The 27,053-nt window shown below is 29.9% G+C and overlaps 1 protein-coding gene and 1 long non-coding RNA gene across 2 annotated transcripts in view; one reads left to right on the top strand and one right to left on the bottom strand.

Moving 5' to 3' along the window:
* Positions 1–400: 400 nt before the first annotated feature.
* Positions 401–27,053, bottom strand: part of LOC142323992 (uncharacterized) — a 109,551-nt gene continuing 82,898 nt past the window's right edge. Inside the window, exon 3 of the long non-coding RNA XR_012756193.1 lies at positions 401–494. This is a non-coding gene — a long non-coding RNA (uncharacterized LOC142323992). The remainder of the gene's footprint in view (positions 495–27,053) is intronic.
* Positions 10,982–27,053, top strand: part of LOC142323991 (uncharacterized) — a 119,161-nt gene continuing 103,089 nt past the window's right edge. Inside the window, exon 1 of the mRNA XM_075364466.1 lies at positions 10,982–11,113. The gene's annotated coding sequence lies outside the window, so the exon portion shown is untranslated. The remainder of the gene's footprint in view (positions 11,114–27,053) is intronic.

Below are 27,053 nucleotides of genomic sequence, written 5' to 3'. Positions count from 1 at the left end.
CAAAACCACTAAATTTACCCCTTAATCTGGATCCCAGGAATTGCAGTCCGGCTTAATTTTACCGAAGGAGTAGAAATTAGGCGTTATTCGACACTCGCTGACGAAGCGTTCCCGAACCTCTGCTTACGTGAACTTTCTTCTCTATTTTCACAGTAGAATATGTCCAGAAAGTCTGTTACATTCTTCATGAATCGCATGTATATGTCCTGGAATTTTCCATGTGTTTTACGTTTTTCGGTTTCAGAGGGTCGTGAAACTTTGAGATTTTCAAAACCCGCTGTACCTAAAATTCCGACCGATCACCGTACTTTCGCTTACAGCTGCTGAAGCATCTATATGAAAACGTTAAGGAAAACAAATAATAAAATTATAAAGATAAGTAAATAAATATAATATATACCTTGTATTGAAGACTTCTAAAACACTAGCGGCTACCAATGAAATCTAGAATCGTCAGGAACAGCGGATTTAATGTAATTGGTTTACACAAAAATCTGTTAACAATAAATTAAAAAAATTTGAAAAAAGCAAGCAATATAACAACAAGCATCAAGTTAATTTTTAACATCTAATTTTATATCTCTGCCGATAAGTTTGATGTTGAGTTACTAATAACCTGTTTCATAATAACGTATAAGAAAAATAAGTTTGGTCTTTTATTCCTTAAAGAGTTTAATGGTAATTAAACTGATAATGGTTAATCATGATAATTTAAAAAATAAATTATTTTAACTACTTTAATCTACTTACGCCAGTGTGCATTTTACCAGGGTGTATCCTGTACATTTTATCCTCCTTTTTCACCCTCATCTTAAAATTATTTATTTTATCTTTGAAAATTTTAAACGAATTATACATCCATCAACTTCTTTTTAAGGTAGACCGTGTAAAATGTTGATCAATACGAGTTAAACTAATTTTAAATACTGATAAAACCTTTTCGTGTAACATTGCTGATAGCGTGGATAAAATTCCCATTCGTGATAACGATCGAATTTTTCTCACGTATAAAACAAAAGTTTTGTTTTATCCATAAAAGTTTTGTATTAGGAGAAGAATTCTCTTGGAACGATCAAATTGATTTGGTCAGTATCAAAATCAAACCGTACTGTTTTTTTCTGTAGCGTCTTAACAAAACGCCAAGCTTCTCATTATAATTAAATATTTCTTATGCTTAAGTATAATTCCCATCGCCAGAGGCGGCACCCGATAGCAGATCCAGTAACAGCCACGGGTTTGAAACAGACCCAAAATAGAAAAACAGCCGATATAGACTATATAAATGTTGAGTTGTTGAAGTACGGTGGACCAATACTTCATTTTAGATTGTTGCATATTTACAATATGTGCTGGAAGTCCTGCAGGTCACCTGAGTCCTGGAAAGTTGTAGAGGATATAAATATTTTTAAGAAAGACGACAGAATAAAATGCGAAAATACAGAGGGGGTGATTGAACTCTATTTATAAAGTGCACGCTATGATCTAAAATGTGCGTCTTCAGCGGATTTCAGAGGCTTTATTGAAAGAGGAACAAAATGGTTTTCGTAGAGGTAGATCTCGCATCGATAATGTACCTATACTTAATCAAGCGATTGAAAAGAGAAGCGAGTTTGGTATGGAATCACACATTGCACTTTTTGACTTTGAAAAAGCTTTTGATCGTGCAAAAAAACTTTTGACCTTCAAAAATCAGAACGATTTTTTAAAATACAATCGGATCCAACTACTTGCCGCTTATAAGTATGGATTATGTAAACCGATATTTAGAAAATAAAAATGTTAACTTTACCTTGCGTTTATAATAATGAATTTGTATAATTTTTACTAAAATAATATCAATATCCTTTATCAAACCAGACTACAGAATTAGATATATAAGTATTGTGTTTTCGTGTACTCAACACAATACTTCGTCTTACGAGAAAGGCCCTGTTATACATTCGTTACATTTTTAATAAATGACGGAACAGTTTAAAAATCTTTCGACTAATTTAAAATACGATTGAAAGATTCTATTTTACAAAACCAATATTACTCTGTCGATTTGTTAAATAATTCTAGTAAAAAAAATTGCAAAAAGTACCTGACTTTCTGCATCTCAATCTCAATCTGTACACAAATAATCTGTAATAATGTGTTCTCAAATAATTTTCATTAATGCCTTCTGAATATTGATTTATTTTTTAGTCATTTTTTATCTTTATAGAATAACCTTAATATAATTCCATGTCTTCATATGAGTAATTTGAATAATTAATGTAGGCTTTAATAAAATATATTATTTACTTGTAATTACGTATTTTCTAATTCCGTTGTAATTATAGTTTTACCACGATTTTTTTACTCTATCCAGGCAAATATAGGCGTAGTTCTTTTTTTTACTCGTGGAATAGCATGTTTTCTCATTCTTCACGTGATCTATATAATGTAAATTTTGATCACGAACTGATCAAAATAAAAGATCTTTTGGTTGTAAAAATCATTAAAATCGTCAAAAATAACAACGATCAAATTAGAGTGTAGACGAAAATTACACAGTACAAATAAGGTATTCAGATACATAGCCTACTGCACATTACACCCTTCCTACACTAGAATACGTAAACAAAAACAGGTTTTTTTTATAAAGACGGATTTTTAACTTTGAGATATGTTTAGAGGACTTAAGAAGGCAGCGCATTCATTACAGGGCGCTATTCGGTGCGATAATACACGTATACAAAAGATAATGAAAAGAAATCAAGAGGGGGGAAAAACATACACGTTTTTTTTTGGCTTACAGAAAGGAAAATAAAAATATTATACAGCCGATCTGTCGCCGTACAAATCAGCGCATATATAATAAAAATGTGTCCTTATAATCGCCGTACTCTTCCCACGCATGAAACCCACGTTTCATCACCATTCACTATGTAATCCAGCATTTCATCGCCATCTCTGTGGTACCGCTCAAGTAATAACAACAGAAGTCAAGAGTTTTTTTTTTGTGATTGTCTGTCAACATATTTGGGACTCAACGGACACAAACTTTACGGGAATTTTGATGAAAGTCACAATTTCATGTAACAGAGACCGTAAACATACAGAAAATGTATCACTCTGAAGTGAAACGTCGGTTCTCGGTCACGAACAGACGTTCTCCCGCCGTAAATAAACGACACTATTTTCTTAAGTTTCCTTCATTTGTTATACTGTCACCATATACGACAGTAATTTGACGAAGAATTTCCACAAGACGAACACCCTGTGCATTCAAAACACGTATGGCCGATGGTACCTCACAGTCGGCGGTATTTTAATTTTTTTTATTCATTATAAACCCTCGCAAAATCACTCTGTATCACAGTACAGCTACTGAATCTCGTACAGCACTAGCAGAACAAAAACTGAGACCAGCTGGTGCACAAATGCGGAAACATTTCTGGACGATCGCAGTATTTAATTTAATTCCGGGATGAGGGATATTTTGCTTTTTTTTCCTTCATTATGTTTTTTTTTTGACAATTTTTATGAAATTTTCTGCGATGATTTCTAATCTGAATACAGATCATTGATGTAATTTTATTTTGGTTAAAACTGATTAATAGGGGGGGGGGGTGTACGGTCACCATGGTTTGAATAAAATTTTACTGAAAGTGTAAAAAGATTTGTTTTACATATTTATTTTTTTGCATACATATATTATTTAATGTTTCACCTAACCTTCCTCCTAAGAAGTAGTTGGTCAAGGTCAAAGCTTTCAGTTGGAATTCTTAGCCGACTTATTTTTTTTTCATTTTTATTATTAATTCGTAAATGAACATTTTGTTTCGTTAATACCTGGTTAAAATCCGCCACATTATATGTTTTATTTTTTATAAACCTTGAAATTCTTATTTTTATTTAATCTCTGTAGACTTTTTTTATACCATTTCACTCAGAATCAAATTATTTATAAATATTTATTAAAATTTTTATGTATTTATTACTCATGTAATAAAGTTATTTTACACCAAACATAAAATAGTGTGTTTTTCGAACCCAATATTTTTTATTTTACCCCATATTTCTCAAAAACTACTAGAAATACGATTTTAGAAACTACTTTTTTCACTTTTTCAGGTCCCGAGAATTACAGTCTTGCTTAATTTTACCGAAGGCGCAGAAATTTTTCACTAGCCGACACTAGGAAGCGTATTCGAAACTATGTTTATGTGAATTTTCTTCTTCACTTTCGCCAGTAGAACATGTCCTGAAAGTTTTTTACATTTTCGGTCAATCATTCTGTATGAAAGTGGTGTTTTTTCAAAAATAACAATTTTTTCCATCCTCTTCTACTATTAATCGATATAAATTTTAAGTACAAAAATTAATAAAGTATTTTGAATAAAAATCATATTTTCCAAAACAGAAACTTTTCATATTTAAATATTAATATCATCTTTAGACTACAAAAGAACATTTTATTATAATTACTACTCTCTGTTATTTAAAATAAATACATACATAAATATAATATACCAAATGAAATGTTTCTGTCGTCAGACTAATGAGAATGGGAAAACTAGAAAAAGGAATACAGACGCATGAAATGGAAACACAAATAAACAAAAGGGCTGACAAGAGATAAATAGATAGATAGATACAAACACAAGGGATATTATAAGCTAAATTCTAGGAAAGTTAATGGAACAAGTTAATTAAGCGAACTTCTCAAACCAAACAGAGTAGCCACAAAGACATGATACACAGATGTTTGTTGTAAAGCTAGCTCTAGATGGGTGACATATGTCGACAGCGTACATCGTACAGAATAATCAAACATACGGGCTATAATGGTAGATATAACTTTTGATGCATATGAAAGTTACATACATTTATACATATATATATATATATATATATATCGGTAGATAACTTTTGATGCATATGAAAGTTATATATATGTATATCGATATAAATCCTCCAAAATCCTTTGTAAATAAATATATTTATTATAATTTTCGCATAAACCACAAAACCCATTTTGTTGAATTCAAACTACATTTTTAGAATCGTATTTAACTATAGTATATTTTTAATTCAGTAAAATATTAATATTTTTAAAAAAAGATTGAACAGACTACAAAAAAATTAATTAAACAGAAATTGCACTGAAAAAGAAAAAATAATTTTCCACTACACCCTCAATACGATCTCTGAAACATATTTTCTGAAGTCGGCGCCAGATCTTAAATGAATTTTGAGTGTACCGATTACGAAATTTATTTGAATAAAGACATTAGGGTAATTCTAAATATGACGTCAACTTCAAAAAAATAGGTTTCAAAGGAAAAGTTTTTTTCTTTTTAGTACAATATTTTCTTAATTTTTTTTTCAAAAAGACATAAGAACAAAGATCGCACCGTTTTTCGTCGATTTAAATCTACTTGCAATGATGAAACGCCAGAAAAACGTTCGCATCGATTGACTGTTATAAGAGAGAATCAAAATGAAAAATTGGGAATCGAAAAAACCAGTGAAAGAAATAATCGTTTGGAGAAAATGAGTCAAATATCGAGTAATCTAAGGCACGTATTAAACGCAGAAGCTTAACAAAAACACAATAAACAGATTCTACTACCTAGATCGGATTTTTTCGCCCTATACGTTTTTTTAAATACGCCAGAACCATTCGGTTATATTAACGGATCACCGTGGGATTATCCTCTATTGTTTAAAAAAAGTTCATCAAATTGATACATTTGGTGAAAAATTATGCCCGGACAAACAAAACAGAAGAAATATACGGGTTGAATTGAGAACCTTCTTTTTAAAATTGTTAAAAAGTTGGTGACGTAGTTATGAAACATTCTCCCACTATTTCTAACCAAAATACTTAATTCATCGTTTTCAAAATGTAATATTACGTTTAACAGTAATGAATATGATAATTTGGGAAGAAGTGAAGGATAAAACAATGCTTATATTTTATAAAACGGTAACTACTGAGAAAAAAATTGAAAAACAATTACCCCCTCTTAACCAGATAAAGGGGATTGAGTTTCTATACAATTCTTTAGATATATTTCATTAGAAAACCAATCTTGACATATGTATACTTAAACACGTAAAAAAAAATGAAAAATCCCGAAGATGTAATGATCGCTTTTAGGTTTTACGGGGAAGGAGAGAAAAGGGATATGAAATATTTTTTCAAATAATTTTTGTACTTCTATTATTAATATTTCACAAAAATATTAAATTTAGTCTTATTTAATTATTTTTATTTTATAATTGGTGCGTAATTTCCAATTTTTTTTAATCTTTTAATAGTAAATTTTGTTTTTAAAAACTTTTTACATCACCAAAAAATAATTTGGTTTTTGTTTACATTAAATAAATAATTTTCTGACAAATGTAGTAACGTACTGTTTCTAAATAAAATTCAAACTTTTTTAACTTTTCTTTGTTTTATTCAACTATCTTAAACCGTTTCATTCATAATTAAAATCTCTATAAAAGTTTTATTTGTTTATCACCCATTTAACAAAGTTATTATACGACAAACATAAAAAACAGGGCTTTTTACCCCAATTTATTGGTTTGCACCCCAGATTTCTTAAAAACTGCTAGAGATACTGTTCTGGGACCTATTTTATTCGTTTTTTAGATTAACGACCATAAGAAATCACTAATTCTAACACTTAATTAACGTCCTAAAAATTTCACTACTTCATTTCACCGCGGCAGCAGAAATCCGAGCGAAATCTTTCACTAGCCGTAACTCACAAACGAAGCATTTTAGGACATATAATTATATGAACTTTTTCCATTATTTACACAAGTAGAATAGGTTAAAAGTCCCGGGAGAACTTCGTGATACACTCTGTATATGTTTTTATTAGAAAATTTCACACAACTTTAAAACCTCGAACATATAGATTTTTTTATTTGTAAAGAAATGAGAGTGGTAAGGGAATTTTTGCAATTTTTTTTTTACACGAATACTAATAGCTTTCTTAAAAATATCCCGGAAAACCTTTCACCAAATTGCATCCTTTTACCATTCAACGGTTCTCGTGTTACAGTTACACCAAAATATATCTATTTTGAGATAAAAAAACATTCAAATATTCATAATAATTTAATAATATAAAAATAAAAGAGTTATTAGAAAAAATCTTCTTGAGTGTTATGCTCCCCAGTTTCAAAAATATAAATTAAAATAAATACCCCAACAAAATATTCATAGGAAGGCTATTTATAAATTAACCTCCGATCGAGAAATAAAAATAAATTAAATTTAAAAGAATTTTCTGTATACACACATATATATATATATATATATACACATTATATATATATATATATATATATATATATAAGTTACAATAATACTTAAATTACTTCTCGACATAGTCCCTCCCAAATACGAACATTTGTAATGTGACACCAGTTTGTCTACTCCTTCTTCAAAGAACGACGCCACCCATCCATTTGTTGACTCTATCCATAAGGTCATTCATTGCTTTTGAAGTTGTCGAGCAGACAATTTTTCAATTGTGTAAACAGATGAAATTCAGACAGTGTCAAATTAAGGCTGTTAGGGGATGGTAAAAAATCTAGCACTTAAAACTGGTTAAGTACATTTTTAATGCTGGCGGTGGTGTGACGACGACCATTGCCGTACAAAAAAGGATCTCTTTGTTAGCATTCCTCGCGGTTTATTTGTAATGGTTTTTAAGCTTTCTCAACGTTTCACTATAAACGTTGTTAATTTATTTTCCTGTTTTGCCTCCGGGAATCACAGTCAGGTATTACTTCAGAGGATGAATAATGAGGATCATATGTATGGGTACAAGTGAAGTGTAGTCTTGTACAGTCTCAGGTTGACCGTTTCTGAGATAATTGAAACAACCACCAAAGAACACCGGTATCCACGATTTAGTGTTCAAATCGGTATAAAAGTAACTGCCTTTACTAGGATTTGAACGTTGGAACTCTCAACTTCGAAATTAGCTGATTTGCGAAGACGCGTTCACCACTAGACCAACTTGGTGGTTTTAAAGTATTTATTACTTCTAAAGTTACAGTATTTTAATACATAGACTGAATAACTGCAGTATACGAAGCCAGTAAAAGAACTATTTGAAAACTACCTTAAGGTTAGAACTCAAATTCTGAGTTTAAATAATATCAGTGATAACAGAAAATCCAAAAACGTCGGACTACTACAAGGTACTGTTCTCTCCAGTAATTTTTCTAATATATATCAACGATCTTTTAAAATTGAACCTTCCCAACGGTACCATATTATCTTTCGCTGATGAAGTAAAATACTGTACGGTGTATTTTTACATTCAAAATCATTTATGTACAGTATTATTTTGTTGACATATATTTCCCTTAAAGTAGGTACTTAAATTCTTCAAATAATCGTGTGACGGAATATAACCTTGGTCTACCGAGGTGTGTTCTAATTAAATATTTCTGGAGAATAAATATTTTATTAAGTTGGCTATCATATATTCCTTTCCGTATCTCGATTACATATTGAAAAATGAATGAGCATATGCAAAATACATAATTCTTATTATTCCAAGATCATTAATTTTTGTTTATTTTGTAAAAAGTACGTATAAGGTATTTAAGTCTTGATGTTACTGTACGTGGACATTCTATTTCATATGAAAGTTCGATATTATTCCAAGGTATTTTATTGACTTGAGTTCGTCTATCGACTAACAACGACAGTTACTGTTTATCGATTCGCTATTATTTACTGAACATGTATGTAGTTTTAGTCGAAATTCACGATGGGATTTGCCGGTTTCAGTAGGCTATAACGATATATATTTTGTCTTATTTAGGTTGCTTTCAAACCAACATTTTACCATAAGTAATCCACAGGTGGCACTCATGTATACTTCATCCCACGTCGAAAACCCAAAAACCCGAGAAACCCAAAGCTGTGTTATCAGCGAAAGATAATATGGTACCGTTGGGAAGGTTCTATTTTAAAAGATCGTTTATATATATTAGAAAAATTACTGGAGAGAACAGTACCTTGTAGTAGTCCGACGTTTTTGGATTTTCTGTTATCACTGAAATTTAAACTCAGAATTTGAGTTCTACCCTTAAGATAGTTTTCAAATAGTTCTTTTACTGGCTTCGTGTACTGCAGTTATTCAGTCTATGTATTAAAATTTTGTGAAAAATTGTGTCAAATGCCTTAGCTAAATCGAGAAATATTACTACTTTTCTTATTATTTTTATTAAAATTGTTGATGATTATTCTAGTTACATGTAAAACCGCATCTTTTGTTGACTTTCCAGATTGAAAGCCGTACTGATTTTTATGTATAAAATTATTTTTATCAAGAACTTTATTATTTTTTTCAATTATTTTGGAAATAAATAATTTTAATTTTCGCATTGTGAATAGTGAAATATCATTAAAACGTACAACCTTATACAAAGAAAATAAACAAAATTGAAAAAAGGAAATTTACTGAGAAAAATACTCAGACCAAAAAAGCAAAAGGTAATTTGAAACTAAAAAAAATTATGAACTTTATCGGAAGTCAGATAAGATTAGGGAAAAAAGATTTGTCTTCTAACAATAATTTATGAGAATGGACTAAAACACATTATACATGGAAATATTTGACCAAGAAACAACAGAAATACAACTACCAGGTGGTATTCAAACAGGTCAAAGTAAATCTAAAAGAAGTAAAAAGACAGAAACACAGGAAGTCACAGTCAGAAGCACGTTCAGATAAAAACTCAAAACACGTGAAGGATTCCAGAAGAATAGAACAAAAAGAAAATGAACTCGGCAAAGGAGAGATTAATATTCACTCAAAATGAATAAGTTCTGCGAACAAAATAAAACAGATAATGTGATAAATTAAATTACTTATCCTGCTTCTAAAGAGATTAGTGTTGATTAATATAAAAATCTGATGTGCACACTTCATGACTTCCTTGTGCGCCTATTTAATTACATATACACATTTTTTTAAAATGAAAAGTACATAGAATTTTATTTTATTAATAACCTCTTATATATTTTCTTTTGTTGTTATTGAATTATTATCTATCGTAAAACTTTTTTTACGAACATAGGTTAATAATTATTAATAAATCAATATATTTTAATTTAAAAAAAGGAGATGAAGTCTGATGTGCCTTCCCCTTGTAAGTCCAAATATTTCATGAATTAAAATTTTATTTGGCTATAACTCTGGAACCAATGAAAATAAGTACCACCTATGATATATCGTTGAAAATCTCTCAATGAGGGCTTATTACTGCAGTTAAGAAAATGTCCAAAATCCAAACCTTTTGGATTTTGGGCTTTTTTGGACACTTTTGGTCCAGTCGATTGCAATCAAAAGGGAGGTGCATAACTAGATGTTACAACAGTCCTTAATCCAAAATTTCAACATACTACGGCTAATCTTTTTGAGTTATGCGAGATACACACGTACGTACAGACGTCACGCCGAAACTAGTCAAACTGGATTCAGGGATGGTCAAAATGGATATTTCTATTGAAATCTGAAAACCGAAATTTTTCGCGATTACAAACAAGGAAGTAAAAATAAACTTTTTAAACCAAATGTTGTTTGATAAATTATAAATTAGTTAACAAATCTATTTAGTATTAATTAAGATCCAATTAATCAATTATCGTACGTTTATTTATTTACTTGTAAATTAAATTTACACTTACTTTTATTATTTATATTTACAATGACATGACGTTACAGTTTATCACACGTTGTTTGGAATCTGTTTTATTGGTTTTTTTATATACGCGATTTTATTTTTAATACGGAAATGTTACAATAAAAACTATTTACTTATAGGTGTATAGAAGTACATTTCCAGTCTATCAAAAAAAAGTTAAACAATAACAGGAAATACTATCAGCAAATCGGAACCACAGATACAGTAAATTATTATGTAATCGATTAACACAACCGTGATTGTGATTTATTACGGTTTGCGAGAAATGTTTGCCCACATACGCACATTACAACATATTATTAAAAAATATTCAAACAGTGTCACTCGATCAATTCTACAGAATTTCCGGAAGACTTCAAATACTTTATGCAAAATTGTAGAATTGGGCCTGCAGGTAAGCACCTTCTTTTCTTCAGGTAAATGTACTTTTACATAATTATATCTTTTAATCACCCAGCCAGAATTAATACCGATAAACAAACTAGAAAAAGAAATAGTTACCGGGAGACAGTACCAATGCGGCATGACTTTGAAATTCAACTTTTTCGGTCAGGAACTGTCCGTTTCCGTATAGGAAGGAATATGCTAACTCTTTGCACTACCTAGAAACAAAGTATACACACAGTTTCCCGGGATATGTAAGTCAAACTTAAGAGAAATATTCAGGATATCAAAATAAGCAGAAAAAAAATTATTTGAAGCCTATGTCACTTCACTTTCCCTCAGTCTGCCATTTTTTTTTTTTTTTTTTTTTTTTTTTTTTTTCAGTAAATAAGTCTACCTTAAGAACGGATTAGCATATTTCAATGAGATTTAGTGCACATTTTCCCGACAACATCAATAAAATAATTAAATTTAAAAAGATTACTTTGAAAATTCTAAAATAGCGGCTATTCAAATAATTTTAATCATTAATAACTATGGAAATATTAATTTTATCGAATTATCTTTTATTAGATAAAATTTATTAGACTTTCATTTGAAAAAAACTACATCTCATTTACCATATCAGTATAAAAACTACAGAAAAATGAATAATCAGTATCATACTAAACATACAGATTTTGCGAAAAAAAATTCATTCTTCTAGTAATTATCATTCAGCGAGTCTAAATGTTTCAATTGTATCGTTCAAAGCTAAAAATTTTAAAATGATAATGAAAATATTTCACCCCTTTAATGTGTTACTTTAAATTAAACGCAAAAATGTGGAAAAAGTGAGTGCAATATATATTTGACCCCAATTTTCGCAACTCGTTGTAGAATAGATCTAGAAATTAGATATTTTTTAGGTATTTGGTTTTATAATATAACTCATCATTTTATTTTAAAACAAAATATAGAAATTTTTTTTAAATAAATTTTTTATTTTAAATAAGATTTTAAATGTAAAGAGTTGTGAGGGAAACCCTTGAAATCATTCGAAAACTAGTTATCGAAATTAGCTTCAGTTTCTCAGTACCAAAAAATTTAGCAACTCCGTAGCCAACTTTGTTATAGTTATGTTGTTGTCTTTGTATTTTTTAAATTTGCTTTTTTGGTATAGATCTTACCTCTCGAAAATTGGACTATGAAATTTGTCTACAAGACAATTGATTTTTGTAGTTAGATTCAGCTAGTTCTCGATTATTTTTTTTTACTTAATACTGTGTAGATTATTAAGTAGTTCCCTGTGACCTATTCATGCAAATCGTGTAGCTCGCAATAAGCCCGTTATTCTTCAGAATAATTGTCTTCTAGGAGCGATTTATAGCATTATTAAAGGTGATAACTGTGTTATAAAAATAATAATAATATAACTGTCACAGAAATAAGGAAATATTCTCAGATTTTGCAATAAAGTCGCGGTGAGGATTTTTTACACCCGTTAAACCTTCAAGAAAAAATTAAATGTAAGAAGCATTTCTAAAGAATGCTGTCAATTTATTTATTTATTGTAAATTGAAAATTACGTATTTAATTTTATTCAACAAATTTATTCTTGATGCAGCTAGCAAAATAAACCTTGAGCGCTAGCCGCGAATTCATATCATTGTAACAGGATGATTAATAAAAGAACTAATTAAAAATACAATATTTATCTAAACAAAAATACGTGAATTGTGTAACATGACAAATATAAAAAAAAAAAAAACATAAAAAAATTATGTTAAATAAAACGGACTTAAAAGAAAAAATAAATACAACCGGAATGTAAAAATTATTTAAATTTACATAGAAATCAAATAAAATAAAATGCAATAAATTCATGATCTAAAATCAAAAAATAAAAATAATTCCGTAATTGAGAAATAAAAGAAAAAAAATTCATTATAAGATAACGTATGATAAGACAACTGAATGCTATTATGAATTTATACTGCCTTAGCATTCACTTGAACATTCAGAGTTTTATATATGTTAAATAGTATATATTTACTTTTAATGTTAAATAGTATATTAATTAATTTTGTTGTATGCTATTCATTATAATATGTTAAATTTATTGTTATTAGTATGGATTATTTTTGTATTTCAATTTGGTAATTTAAAATATATATTGTGTTTCACCCATTCATCTATTTCTTTGATTAGATTACTTTTTGTTATTTGAACGTTAAAATGGTTCGGGACTTTTTTAGAAAATATACTGGAGTAATACGAAAATTGACGTTTGCAAACAGTTAATTTTGAAAAGAACGTGGTATAAGTAGTTGCTGCTGAACGAGTATTGTACGGTGTAAGATTAAAGGAAAAGGTCCCACTCTAGTCAAGCGTATCACCATTTTATGTTTTTTATATTTTATAGTATATAATCGAGGGGAAATAACATAAAAATTCCCTTCACGGATTTTTAAAAAAATTTATCTACAATTGTTTAAATGTAAGTTCAAACGTATTAAAATTTTGAATAAAAAATTGCTATATATGTGCATTTCTCTCTCCCACTCCCTCACTCGCTCTCTCTCTCTCTCTCTCTCTCTCTCTCTCTCTCTCTCTCTCTCTCTCTCTCTCTCTCTCTCTCACTCGCTCGCTCTCTCTCTCACACACACGCGCGCGCGCGCGCGCGTGTTTGTTATCTTCGTTTGGTTTTATATTTCATGAATAGTTAAAAGCATACTTATGTCATTTTTTGAGACAGGTATTGTACGCAGCATATCAATACATATATATATATATATATATATATATATAAAAGGAGGTTTTTTGCTTCTTCTTACTTAATATACTTTGGCGTTTATTAACATTATTATAATCAATGATTTACTGCAACCAAATCCTTCATCAAAATGTTTGATGAAGATAAATCAAATGTTTGGAATAGGAGATGAAATATTTATAGATAAAAGAAAAAAAATTAGCCCGAAAAATTCAGCAACGCCTTTTACAAGTCAAAAATCAGAGAGGTCATATTTCAGCTCGATTTCTGGACTTAATGAAAATTTTACTCAAACGAGTACTGGCTCTAAAAAAAAATATAAAATTTCTTATAAATTTTTTCTCAAATTCATAAATAACTCTTTTAATCGAAATATTCAACTTCCTCCTAATTTATTATTTTTTGTTTGAACTTTACATAATTTTCGGAAAATTTTATTAACCCCGAAGCAATTTTTTTTGTTTTGTAATAACTGAATTTAAAATAGCAGGATGCAAATAATATACACTTTTCAATAACAAATAATAGACTTCGTATAGACACTCTTACACTTCTGTAGAAAACATATCTTTACTCGTCATATACAAAAATGTTAACACTGTTAAAAAAAAAAAAAGTCTACAAATAAAGAAGTATAAAGGACACAGTTGGTATACAAAATTGGGAAACTTTTTATTCAAAGAGTACAGTAATAAAACTGGAATTTACGCGAGTTAGAACGTGTCATATGAATATAATAATGGGTATATTCTTAGAAGACTACGTGGGTCCAGTTTTCCTCTTGCTTATCTTATACTAGTCAGCTGAACAAACTTAACTAAATGTACTTAGTTGCTTTATTCACCTACCGTTTGCATATTTAATACCGCAAATGAATAATATACGATACTATTATTCTATTTCACGACTAGAATTAATAACATAAATGAAAATGATCAAATATTCATTTTTTATCACTGATATGACGCCGGAAATTATAATGAATTATATTAATTTCAAAGTAAAATAGATTTTTTTAAATTAAAAAAAAAAATGCATTGTATCAAAAATATTTGGTCGTCCAATATTTTTACGTAATTTTTTGATAATGCATCCTAACATCAAATTATTTTATTTTTTTTTAATTTTTAAAAACAAGCTTTCTTCAAAAAAATAAATAACAAGAAAAAAAGAAAAGAGAATTCGTGCCAAAAAGTAAAAAGTGATTTTGTTTTCAAGAAAATTACTTTTAAAAAAATGTTATTTTTGTATGACTAAAAAGAAAAGCGGGGGTGTGCTCTAATTATTAAAAAAAAAGTTGTATATGAGAGCGCGCCCGATGCTTTTCTTTATAATTATTTTCATTTTGTTTTTGTTTTTAATTTTTTTTCTACTTTTTAGTCATAATTAAATGAAATTGTTATCAAGTTTTACATTCGCTCTGGCGTCAAAAATGCCAATCGAACTTCACGCTGTTCTGGTGTTTCGGTAGCTCTCAGGTTATGAATAACCAATCTTACCCGCTTGGCTTCTTTATCTTCTTTTGCTTTCCTTTCTTGGTATTTTTGACGCTTTTTCTCTAACCGTCTCTTTCTTTTACGTTGTAGAATTTTGTTTGTTTCCTTTCCTACATGCTTGCCGAGATTCGGAGTTTACAACACCTCTTATTTTAAAATAACTTCAAACGAATTGTATTGTTACATATTTTACAGAACTGAGTTGTTTGAAATAAATTAAATCGATGAGTAAATCAAATTAAATTAATTAGTTGTTTGATAAATTAAATCTTCCTAAGATTTCTTCGTAAAGTTCAAATTTCACTGCTATCTTCTTTTAATTGTATAAGTATTTAAAAAAGCTGCACTTTTTGAAATTTGTGAAAGGTAAAGGGAAAAAATCTATAATGCAATATTGTATACCACTCATTCGATTTAAATCGAGAGCAAGTCGTTATTTTATTCCAGTCTAAAATATAATCTCATCTCTTGAGACTCGCTCAAAAGTGAAAACGAGTTTTCGAGATACGAAAATGGATGTCAAATCGTTGTTTTGAGTCTTCTAGACAGATATTTAAAAAATAAAAAATGATATTTTATCCTTATATTTTTATTTTTCAATGTCCAATCTTTGCTAAAAAGAAAAATTACTTATTTAAAAAAAAATAACATCTATCTCTAATTAACTAGTGAACAGTTCTGTTTTCGTGTAACTAAATACAATACCATCAGCTTACGAGAAAGGATCATTTTTATGCTTCCATTGCCATTTTCAATAAATTACCGGACTAATTAACAAAATATTTTCTTTTAGAAAAACAATATTACTTTATCGATGAAGTTTTAAATGATATTGATAAAAAAAACTGAATGTTCTACATCCCGAATACGTAACTATGTGCTCATTTATATTTAATTAACGCCTTTTGAATTGTAATTTATTTTTTATATTAAATATCTTCTTATACTTACTTTAACATTACTTCATATGTTTATATTTTGAATAAAAAATATAGATTTTAAACTGATCTATTCTTTATTTTATAATCGATTGTGATATTTGAGATATTGGTCTGATCAAGGTTTTACTATTGTTTCTCTTAATCCAACCGGCAGTTGCGAATTGTTAAATAAGTAACTGGATATAAAAGACAGGTGTTGAGGACATATCTGCGGGCTATTCCGAGCAGAGTAAAAAAAAAGTCAGCCCGATCAGTCCAGTAGAAAGTCTGGACAAACTAGAAGTAGGTTTTGAGCACGCATTTTATTTGTGTTAGGAAAGGAAAGAGAAAAACAAGGAGATCGGGGGTAAGACGAATTGTAAATGGAATACGAGTTAAGCCGATTTTTTTGATTTGGTAATTTCATTTTACAAAGTCGTTCATAATATAGACCTGCGTTATTGTTTAAACTACCAAGTTTAACACTTGCTGAAAGTAGCGATACGAAACTTAAAACCAACAATTTTATGACCACCCTGAAATGTAATATTACTCGTATTTAAGATTATTTAAAATAATTATTTATATTATAATAAACTATAAATTATGTTTTTTTTTGGGCTTTACAGCTTAAAAATTTAAAAGTTATTTTTTAAAAACAAGTTCTGCTTTAAAAAAATTTCAAAAAATGGAGATTTTTTGTATAAAATGTAGAAATTTCTTTGACTTACTTTAAATTTTGCTTTTATCAAACAAATTTAAAAATATTAAGCTCTGCTATACTTAATCAATTCAATATTTTAATTAATTGAAAAGAAAATTTAAATAAATTTTAAATCACAAAGTTTTATAATTTTTAAATTTTAAACGTGAAAAAAAGGAAATCATAATTTTGGTTATTGTTTTTCTATAAAAAAGAATTATTTTATCATACACATATAAATAGAGCTTAAAATGATTGAATAGAAAAAATCAAAATGTTAATGTGATTTTTCGCATAATTACAGTTTTGTTACTTTATTGTTATATAGCTGTACTTTATACTCGATAATTATTTAATTTTTTATTTAAAACTTAATAAATTAATAATTTTAAAAAAAGATTAATTATTGTAAAAGAGAAATTTGTTTTATTTTAGATGTATAAGTTAAAGATTTTTATACATTATATAATTTAATGTTACAAAATGTTTTGATACACCCTGTAATTTGGTTAGATAATCGTCTGTTTCAGACGCTTGAATCTTTGTAACAAGATTACTAGCGATGCGAACTATTTATTAACTGAAGATGATTTCAAAAAGGTCGACTAGTTTGAGTGATGTCATTTCGTATAACAGTTGTACAAAGGTAATGAAATGTATAATTAAGAGACGCCGGAAACTATCGATTACTCACGAAACATTCCGATTATGTTAATATAAATCCTATGACTGACAATACATCATATTTATTGACTATTTCAACTAATTGTCTAATGACTAACCTATTCTGATTGTCTTCGTCCAGTTTCAACGTTTTTAGACCGATTGTTTTCTAGTTTAAAATAATAGCTATCTGTTTCAGGAATCGTTATTTTTAAAATTTTAAAAACCAAATTACTTTTTAAATATAGATTTCTTTTAAATTTTAAAAGATATGTTTGATATGAATGAGATAGACAAAGTATAGAATAACCGATCGTTATAACATTTTTTAAATCTCTATTTTTAACAACGGAGGTTTAATAGTCCCTAACCTTCTAATAAAGGCAGAATATATTTTAACCATGAAAATTAAGCTCATAAAGGGGAAAATTATTTTTTTTAAATTCAATCAAGGAATGAAAAATTGGAAGAATTAAAAGTTAGAAAGTTTACAAAAAATAAAGTTGCCAGAACAAATTTCAAAATCGTACATACGTATAAAATTGTATGTTTCTCAGGTAGACAGACATAACAGGGTTGATTGCATGGATAGAATTTTCTTTAATGATAACAATAATATTTCTGTTAGCCCACAAAGCGAAATTTCTGGGGGTTTTATTAGATAAAACGTTTTCTTCGGATAATCAAATTTATTTTTTCCTAACACAATAAAACCGTATTATTTTGCGCCTTAATAAAACGTAAAACTTACACCATTATTAAATATTTATTATGCTAATCCCGTGTAAATTACAATGCCATCTCTTCGGGTTCCCTCAATCGAAGTTTTAAGGCGTAAAAATGGGATCATTGTCTGCCACACACAAGTATGAATCGTGTACACCATTCATTTTCAAAGTGGGCTATAACGCCCCCTTGTGGGCACTAGAGGCCTTCAGGGAGGTGGTAGAAAGCCCACAGAAAATTGGGGGCGTTCAGGCGGTCTAAAAAGGCGATGGCTGATTAAAAAAAATGGCAAAGATTATGAGTGGCTACCTAGGATTTTGGCTGCAAAAGCCAATCCCGCAACTGTACGCTGGATTATGGTCGATTGTTCTACGGTTTTTGATAGCATTCTCATCATCATATTTGTCTGAGCGTGGATTTAGTGCTGTAGCAACGTTTCTAACCAACACGAGAAATATAAAAATAAAAGAGAAAAATAAAAGATAAATATAAAAAGAACATATCAGATTGTTTTAATTATTGTATTGTTATATTAAATATTCTATCGCTATTGTTGTTATGTAACTATATAAATGAAATTATAAATTTTTTGAAAGCAATTTTATTAAAAATACTTCCAAATATGATTAAATATGCGTTTTAATTGCTCTCAGACAAAATAAAAGTTTCAACTCAGAAATAGGATATGCCACGTTTAAAAATAATAATCGCAGTTGCTGTTTCTAAGATGCGCTCTTAATTGCCGGTTTTTAAAGTGCATCTTAAAAACAGCAACTGAAAGATTTTCAACAAATGATAAATTTAAAAATTTTGGAAAGCGATAGAAAATTTTTGATTCTCAATGTGTGGACGGTGGGCGAAACGTTTTTAACAATCAATGGTGTAGACCGATATTTAAAAAATTAAATATGTAACTTATTCTTGAGTTTGTATTTATGAATGTGTAATTTATGTAAAAAAAAAATTCTTAAAAAGTAACATATCCACCTGTATGAAACCGGAGAAAAGAACTGTTTTCGCACAATATTTCGGATTACGAGAAAGGCCGTAATGCTTATTTTGTCATTTTTAATTTCCCGGCATCATAGCTCTCTAGACCTATGCTGTAAGAAGGAAAGTATAATAATATATTGTAATAAGTCAAAAAATGGCAGTATGGTTTTTTGCATTTCTCAACTTTTCATGATCCAGGGATCCCAAAAACAAACTTTTAATATTAATAAAATTCACACTAAATTAATTGTTCTTAATAACATCAAATTCTTACCTAATAACTACTTTTTTTTATTTAACCTTCGGAACCACCGTTAGGTATTGCTTCAGAGGATGAGATGAATGGTTTGTAGCGTGTATGAAAACGCCATGTCTGACCGAGATTCGAACTCGGGACGGACCTAATAACTACTTCAAAAATCATTTCATTCTTTCAGATAATTTATTTATAACAAACGAAAAATAAAATTGACAAACAGTTCACTGGAGTTGTAAAATGCGTCGAGTTAACGCGTCACGACGCAGTAATGTTTCATTCCTGTCATAACAGGTCCGTGAATACAGCTACTGAAGCGCAAGCGCATTATACTTTTATCGCATGCGTTAGATTCACTTCTACCAATAATCTTATTTTACGTTAAAATATTAGCATATCAGTACCCGGTTTTACCTGTATAAATACACATTTGTTAGCAAGGAAAGTTAATCAACTTGTTGCTTTTTAATATTGGCGCATATGTTAGTATTTAAATCTGATGTTAGTATTATAAATCTGTTTATATTTAAATATAAACAGATTTATATAATTTCTATCTATATCATTATAATATAATACAAGCCTGACCTTACTTATGTATGTGTATGTATGTATATATATATATATATATATATATATACATATAAAATACTAAGGAAAATACTAATTTTATTTTATATTATTACTTCTTACTTATACATTACTTGAAGTATTGTGATCACGAAAAATTTCGGTTTTCAGATTTCAACGGAAATATCCATTTTGACCATCCCTGAATCCAATTTTACTAGTTTCGGCGTGATTTCTGTACGTATGTATGTATCTCGCATAACTCAAAAATGATTAGCCGTAGAATCTTGAAATTTTTGATTTAGGACTGTAGTAATATCTAGTTGTTCACCTCCCCTTTTGATTGCAATCGACTGGATAAAAAGGGTCCAAAAAAGCCCAAAATCCAAAAATTTGAATCTTGGACTTTTCCTTTACTGCAGTAATAACCCTTAATAGAGAGCTTTTCAACGATATATCATAAGCGGTAAGAACCATTTATATTTGTTTGTAATATTTTCATTGGTTCCAGACTTACAGCCAAATAAAATTTTAAACCAAATATTTCATATATTTGGATGTTACAAGGGGGAAGGCACATCGATCGGTTCCAATCCGACTACATTTCCTTTTTTTTTTAACTTTTTTTCTAATATAAATATATTGATTTATTAATAATTATAAACCTGCGATTGTAAAAAAACTTTTTACAATAAATAATAATTCAATAATAATAACAACAAAAAATGAAAAAGAGAATAAAATAATTTTTATTAAAGATTGGAGGATCGTATCTCACTTTCAAATGAAATAAGTTTAAATGAAGTTCGGCAAAAAATGTGTATGTAATTTAATAGGCGTACAAAGAATTCATGTTGTGTCCACATCAGATTTTTCTTTTTAAACCACTATTATATTGAATAAAAGCTTTTTTTCGATTTTGGATTAGGGAAGGAATTTTGGGGCAATTATTATTTAGAAATGGTAAGATAAGCACGTACGAATGTACTGCTTAATATAAAGTGAGGTTATGTTTGCAAAATTTTGTGAAAATTGATCCTAGAAAACTATGTAACCCCCAGAAATGACCCCAAAATTTTACCATATGAAGGAGTTTCTACGCAAAATTTAATCAAAATCGGGTTTATCTTATAAAATTTATTAATCTTAAAACACGCCAACACGCTACACATTATGTACGAACATTCTCCCCCTTTTTTATTTTTTTTGGGGTTCCTGGGTCATTAAAGATCGAAAAATGCAGAAAAACCCATACCCCTTTTTCTTTTACTCATTATCATATTTTCCTTCTTGCCATAGCTCTTGAGATATGATGCCAGAAAAGTAAAATTTATTTCCTAAACATGAATTTAATCGAAAATTCAATAAATAGGTAAACAAAAAATCAAACCTTAAGATATTTTTATAGAAATATGACATCCTATCTATGTATCTCACCACCACAAGATGAATTAAAGAAAAAAAATATTAAAGACATAAATTCTCCGTATGTAGAAGATATTCTACTACATTTCAGTCCTTTATATCATACCGTTCCAAAGTTATGAAGTGAAACAGAAGCCAAAACACACACACAAACAATTTTTTGTAAAAAGATTTTCTAATCTTGACGTTTAAATTTTCTGAGTCAGAAATTTATGCTATTATATAAAGAGGAAGAGGGTTTTTGTTTGTTCGTGATAAACAAAAAATTACTCGATTAATCGCAACCAAATGTTTACCCGTGTTTCTTGGCATAACTAGAAGGTTTTCGGATATATTTTATCTCGAGAAATCTCTCAAAATATATATACGAGGTGCGACAATAAAGTAATGAGACTGATTTTTCTTTGCAAGATGTGGCAACCCTGCAGCTTGCGTAGGCACACCATCTTTGACCTTGGTCTATAAGCTACTTCTAGTCCAAGCGGCACATTGATGCAACTGCTCAGTCGTGAGTTGTGCTGTAATAAGTGAACACGTGTTTGTGTCTCTCGTCACAGAAATGAAACCGCAAAATATTGCGCAACGGTATGCCATTTCTTTTTGCGTTAAATCGGGTGAAAATGCGACGACAACTTTCGGTAAGCTTTAGAAGGCTTTTGGAGAGGAGGTTATGTCAAGAGCTCAAGTTTTTCGGTGGCATAAAATTTTTAGTGAAGGCAGAACGAATGTTGAAGATGAAGACCGCAGTGGACGACCATCAACCTCACGGACAGATGTCAACTTGACCAGGGTGCGTGAAATCGTACGATCTGATCGAAGATTATCCGTGAAAATCATTGCAGAAGAACTCAGCATCAATCGAGAAACGGTTCGTCTAATATTAACTGAAGATCTTGGTACTTGTATGAGAAAGATTTGTGAAAAAATGGTCCCCAAAAATTTCACACAACAACAGCGAGAAACACGGAAAAATGTGGCAGTCGATCTGTTAGAGCAAACGGAAATCAATCCAGATTTGTTGAGCCGTGTTATCGCTGGTGATGAAGGTTGGTTTTTCAATACGATCCAGAGACAAAACGCCAAAGTTCGCAACGGTGCTCAAAGGGATCACCCAGACCAAAAAAAAACTCGCATGTCAAAGCCAGAAGTGAAATGCATGCTTGTGTGCTTCTTCGATTCCAAGGAAATTGTTCATAAAGAGTGGGTACCTCCTGGACAAACAGTTAACCGATATTTCTACAAAGAAATTTTAGAAAGACTTCGTAAACGAGTTCTTCGTGCCAACATTGCTGATAATTGAATTCTGCATCACAATAATGCGCCATCCCATACCGCTCAGCCAGTACAGCAATTTTTAACCTCAAAACAAATTTCAGTACTACCACAGCTACCTTATTCACCAGATATCGCTCCGTGCGACTTTTTTCTATTTCCAAGAGTCAAAATGGCGGTCAAGGGACACCATTTTCAAACAACACAAGATGTCCAAAAAGCTGTGACGAGGGTCTTGGAGGAAATTACAAAAGATGAGTTCCACAAATGTTACCATCAATGGCAGAAGCGCTGGAATAAGCGTGTGCAATCAGAGAGGAACTGATTTGAAGGAGACAACACTAAACATGACTAAAACGGTAAGCAACATTTTTTTTCACATCAGTCTCATTACTTTATTGTCGCACCTCGTATATATATAGTAGTGGAAATTTGCTGTTCGAAGCACAAACTTTAATGAACTGTGAGTGTTTATCCCTGTGTTAGCTGGGTTTGAACTGAATGATGTGAATATCTAAAAACCAATTTTTAATTTTTTGAAATTCCAAGTTCGAAGGGTTAAAATAGATTTTTGAATTTTTTTCAATCTCTGCTATTTTTTTTTTTTTTTAATTTCCCGGTAATCAATGAAGAAATCATCCTGATTTTTGGCGAGTGTAATCTTTACGTCAATAAACCAATTTCTAGATTTTTGAAAGTCGACCTTGAAAGGGGATGAAGAAAGATAAAAAAGATTTGAACAATGATTGTAAATTTTCCTAATCCCAGCTATACGATATTCAGCTGGGCTTACAAGTACTCTTCAGAAAAATATTTAAAAACCTTTCGGGTTTTCTTTTAATTCTGATTTTTTAAGAGGTGCGAAGATATACGACGCTGTAATCCAACCAACACAGCCACTGCCACCGTTATTGTATGTGCACCTGCCTCTGGTTACAAAAAATAAAAGAATTGACCGCTACGGGAAACGCAAGTAACCATATAGCTCAGGCGAAGCTGCGACGGGAAGCTAGTATATATATATATATATATATATATATGTGTGTGTGAGTGTGTGCATTATTGATTTGTACATTAAACTGAGCACCCCACCCTTTAAGCTATTCATCACGCATAAGAAAAAATGGGCAAAAACATAAAATTTTTAATTTGAAGCTATGACTTGCACATAATCTTGCACGTCACCATGAAGATTTTTTGTCAAATCCATTCTGAAATACCGTCCTAAATTTATCTTTTACCTTTTAGTGCGTTTAATTTAAGAGCGGTGTTTTAAATTTTTTTTTATATATTTTTATTTTCTACTTTTTAGTCTTCATATGTTTATACTTTACAGCTGCGCTAGCGCACAGGTTTGTACGTATTTAGCAAAAGATCGGATCGGTAGGTTTTCCGAACGGCGCCCCGGGGGCACTTGAAAACATTATCATCCGATGGGTACCGCTGGGAACGGATGGAATATCGCCGAGGGGGTCGAAAAAATATTTCGGAGCGCTAGGACCGACCGTTTTCGAGATATTTTTCGATTTCGTCCGAAAATTGGGGTCCGGTTAGAAAGTACTAAATTTTCCCAAAACTTCGGTCGCTACTGTAAAGAATCTCTAGTAACAACTGTATACCATAATATATATATATATATATATATATATATATATATTATTTAACTTGTTTAAAAAACTAATAGCGTGTTATCATGTGGCTTCAGTCGATTATAGTAAGTAGAGCCCTGCGTTTTGGTAAAATTAAATATTTCAAACGTGTGCAAATTTTAGATCCAAAGTTACCGAAACAGGCTAAGTTATCTTTCACTAAGAAAATATGCATGTAAACGAGGTTGCTTAAGTTCGAAGGGCATTTTTTTCAATTAGTAACGTAGGGGCATCTTAGCGACATAAAAATGTTAAAATGTGTTGTCATCGGGAGCAAACCTGTATGCAATATTTCAAAGCGAATGGATAAGCGGAAGTGCTTAAAAATTCGACTGAAAGATTCCGTACCGTGAATCTCACATACATACGCGCAGTCCATCTCGTATACATAGTCCTAGAACGAGTAAAGATAGGAGTGATTTTAAAATTTTATAAATTTACATTCTGCATACTTTAATTTTAACGATCACAAATTGAAGAATAACTTTTGCTAAGGATGGTCGAATGACCGAAAATGCTAGAAAAGAGAACGCGGATGAATTGTTGGTAAGGTTGAATCTCATTTTATTTATATATAAATAATATAAGAGTGGTAATAAAAATGCAATCTTCAATCGTATGGTTAGTCTTCAATCAGTCGCATGTGCGTGTTTTGCCTCACTCTGACGCTGCAACGGTACAGTTTCCTCACCATTATTTAAAATATTTCTAATAATATGCGTGAAAATTATGCTTATAAAAGGTAAGATTTTCTGTATTTCTATCAGTTGTTTTGCTCTGATACACAATGTAAGATTGATTTTTTGTATAGTGGTATAGAAAAATGAGCCTCAATACGAAGAAAGCACTTATTAAGTCATTTAAAATTCATAAACTTTCATCGATCGGATTTAGAGGTGGGTGGGATAATCAATATTTCTAAACAAATTGTTACCTTATATATCGAAAACCCGTTAACCAAAAAAGCTGAAATTTGGCAAAAAATATATCCCACCAAAGAGCTTTATTGAATATCAAAATGTCATCCAATCGGGCCATCTGATTGAAGTAAATCAAGCAGATTGGAGAATATTCCAATAAATAAACTTTTAACCCCCCAAAAAAGAAGAGTTGAATGGTGTCGGTACTTAAAATATAGATTTCTGCAACGTTAATTTCTCAAGATTGAAAATTTAACTTTTATCTATTACCGTAGACAAACGACACTTTTTAAAAATAAAAAAAATAAAAGCGGCTGTTCACATGGTACCCTACTTATGAATTTTAACTTTTTTTTTTTATAATTTCTGATGCTATAGTTGTTTTTAAAGTTGTGGTTGTTATTGAAAATATTATGAGGTAACTGTCGAGCACGGGGTCAAATGTTTTCACTAAAAGTAATAAACCTTAAAGAAATTATAATTAAAAAATTTACTAAATATAATTCTGATTATATAAAAACGTCATTTGGTGAACGGGATCGACTAGGAACCAAAATTGTTTACTGGGTATACTGGGGAACCAAAATTGTTTATTGGTATTAATTTTGATCTTTTTCGAAAATTAATACCAAATCTGCTTCTTGTATCCGGTCAGTCAAATCAAAAAAAAATATTCACTAATAATAATGATGATTGTAAAAAAAATAACATATAACGTTTACAATACATATGTAAATGTATTAATGTTTGTAATAACGTTTACAATTTTTATTTTCATTAATAAAATTTAATAAACATTTTTAATTGATAAAAAATTCGAATATAATAATAATATTTATACGTATACAACTAATTTAAAATTACATCAATTTTAAATAATCTTCTAAACGAGTATATCGCGAGTGATTCATAAAGAACGCCGAGCAAAAACTATTGACGATAAATAGATAAAAATTTGTATATTTGTTCTTCTTACGATGTAAATGTAAACTAAGGAAGAATGTTTTTTAAATCCCAAGTTTAAAGGATTAAAATGGAGCAATAATGAAATTTACTTTTTTTAATTTCTCGGTAACAGTGGAGGTATCAACTTGATTTTTGGTGTATATAATCTTCATGTGAATATCTAAAAACCAATTTCTAGATTTCTTTACATGTAATTCGAACTTGAAATCGTGAAGAATGTTAAAAAAAGTTTGAACAACGATAGCAAATTTTCCCTATTTCTGACTATACTAAATGAGATATCCACTAGAGGTTTTGAGCTTGAAGATACTCTTCAGATAAATATCTAAATTTTAAACTTCGAATTTTTAGCGGATGCGACGGTGTACGGCGCGGCGGCTCAACCAACACAAACACTATAAGTGTATGTGTGATGCGACTGGCTGCACCTGCCTCCGGTTACTAGAAAAAAAAAACATAAAATAAAAAAAAATTGATCGCGACGGGGATGCTAGTATACATATATTTTATTTACAACACAATTAAGTTTATAGTATTATTTCCATTTTAAAATTTTGTCGAACATAAGGTTTATACCCGGGAAAGATTTACAATCCTCTGCCCACTTTTTAAAAATACACATTAGAGTAATTACAG

This window comes from Lycorma delicatula, chromosome 4 (genome assembly GCF_047948215.1).
Source record: "Lycorma delicatula isolate Av1 chromosome 4, ASM4794821v1, whole genome shotgun sequence".
NCBI classification, from domain to species: domain Eukaryota; kingdom Metazoa; phylum Arthropoda; class Insecta; order Hemiptera; family Fulgoridae; genus Lycorma; species Lycorma delicatula.
The sequence above is the reverse complement of the archived record's forward strand: the minus strand, read 5'-3'. Positions and strand labels throughout refer to the sequence as shown.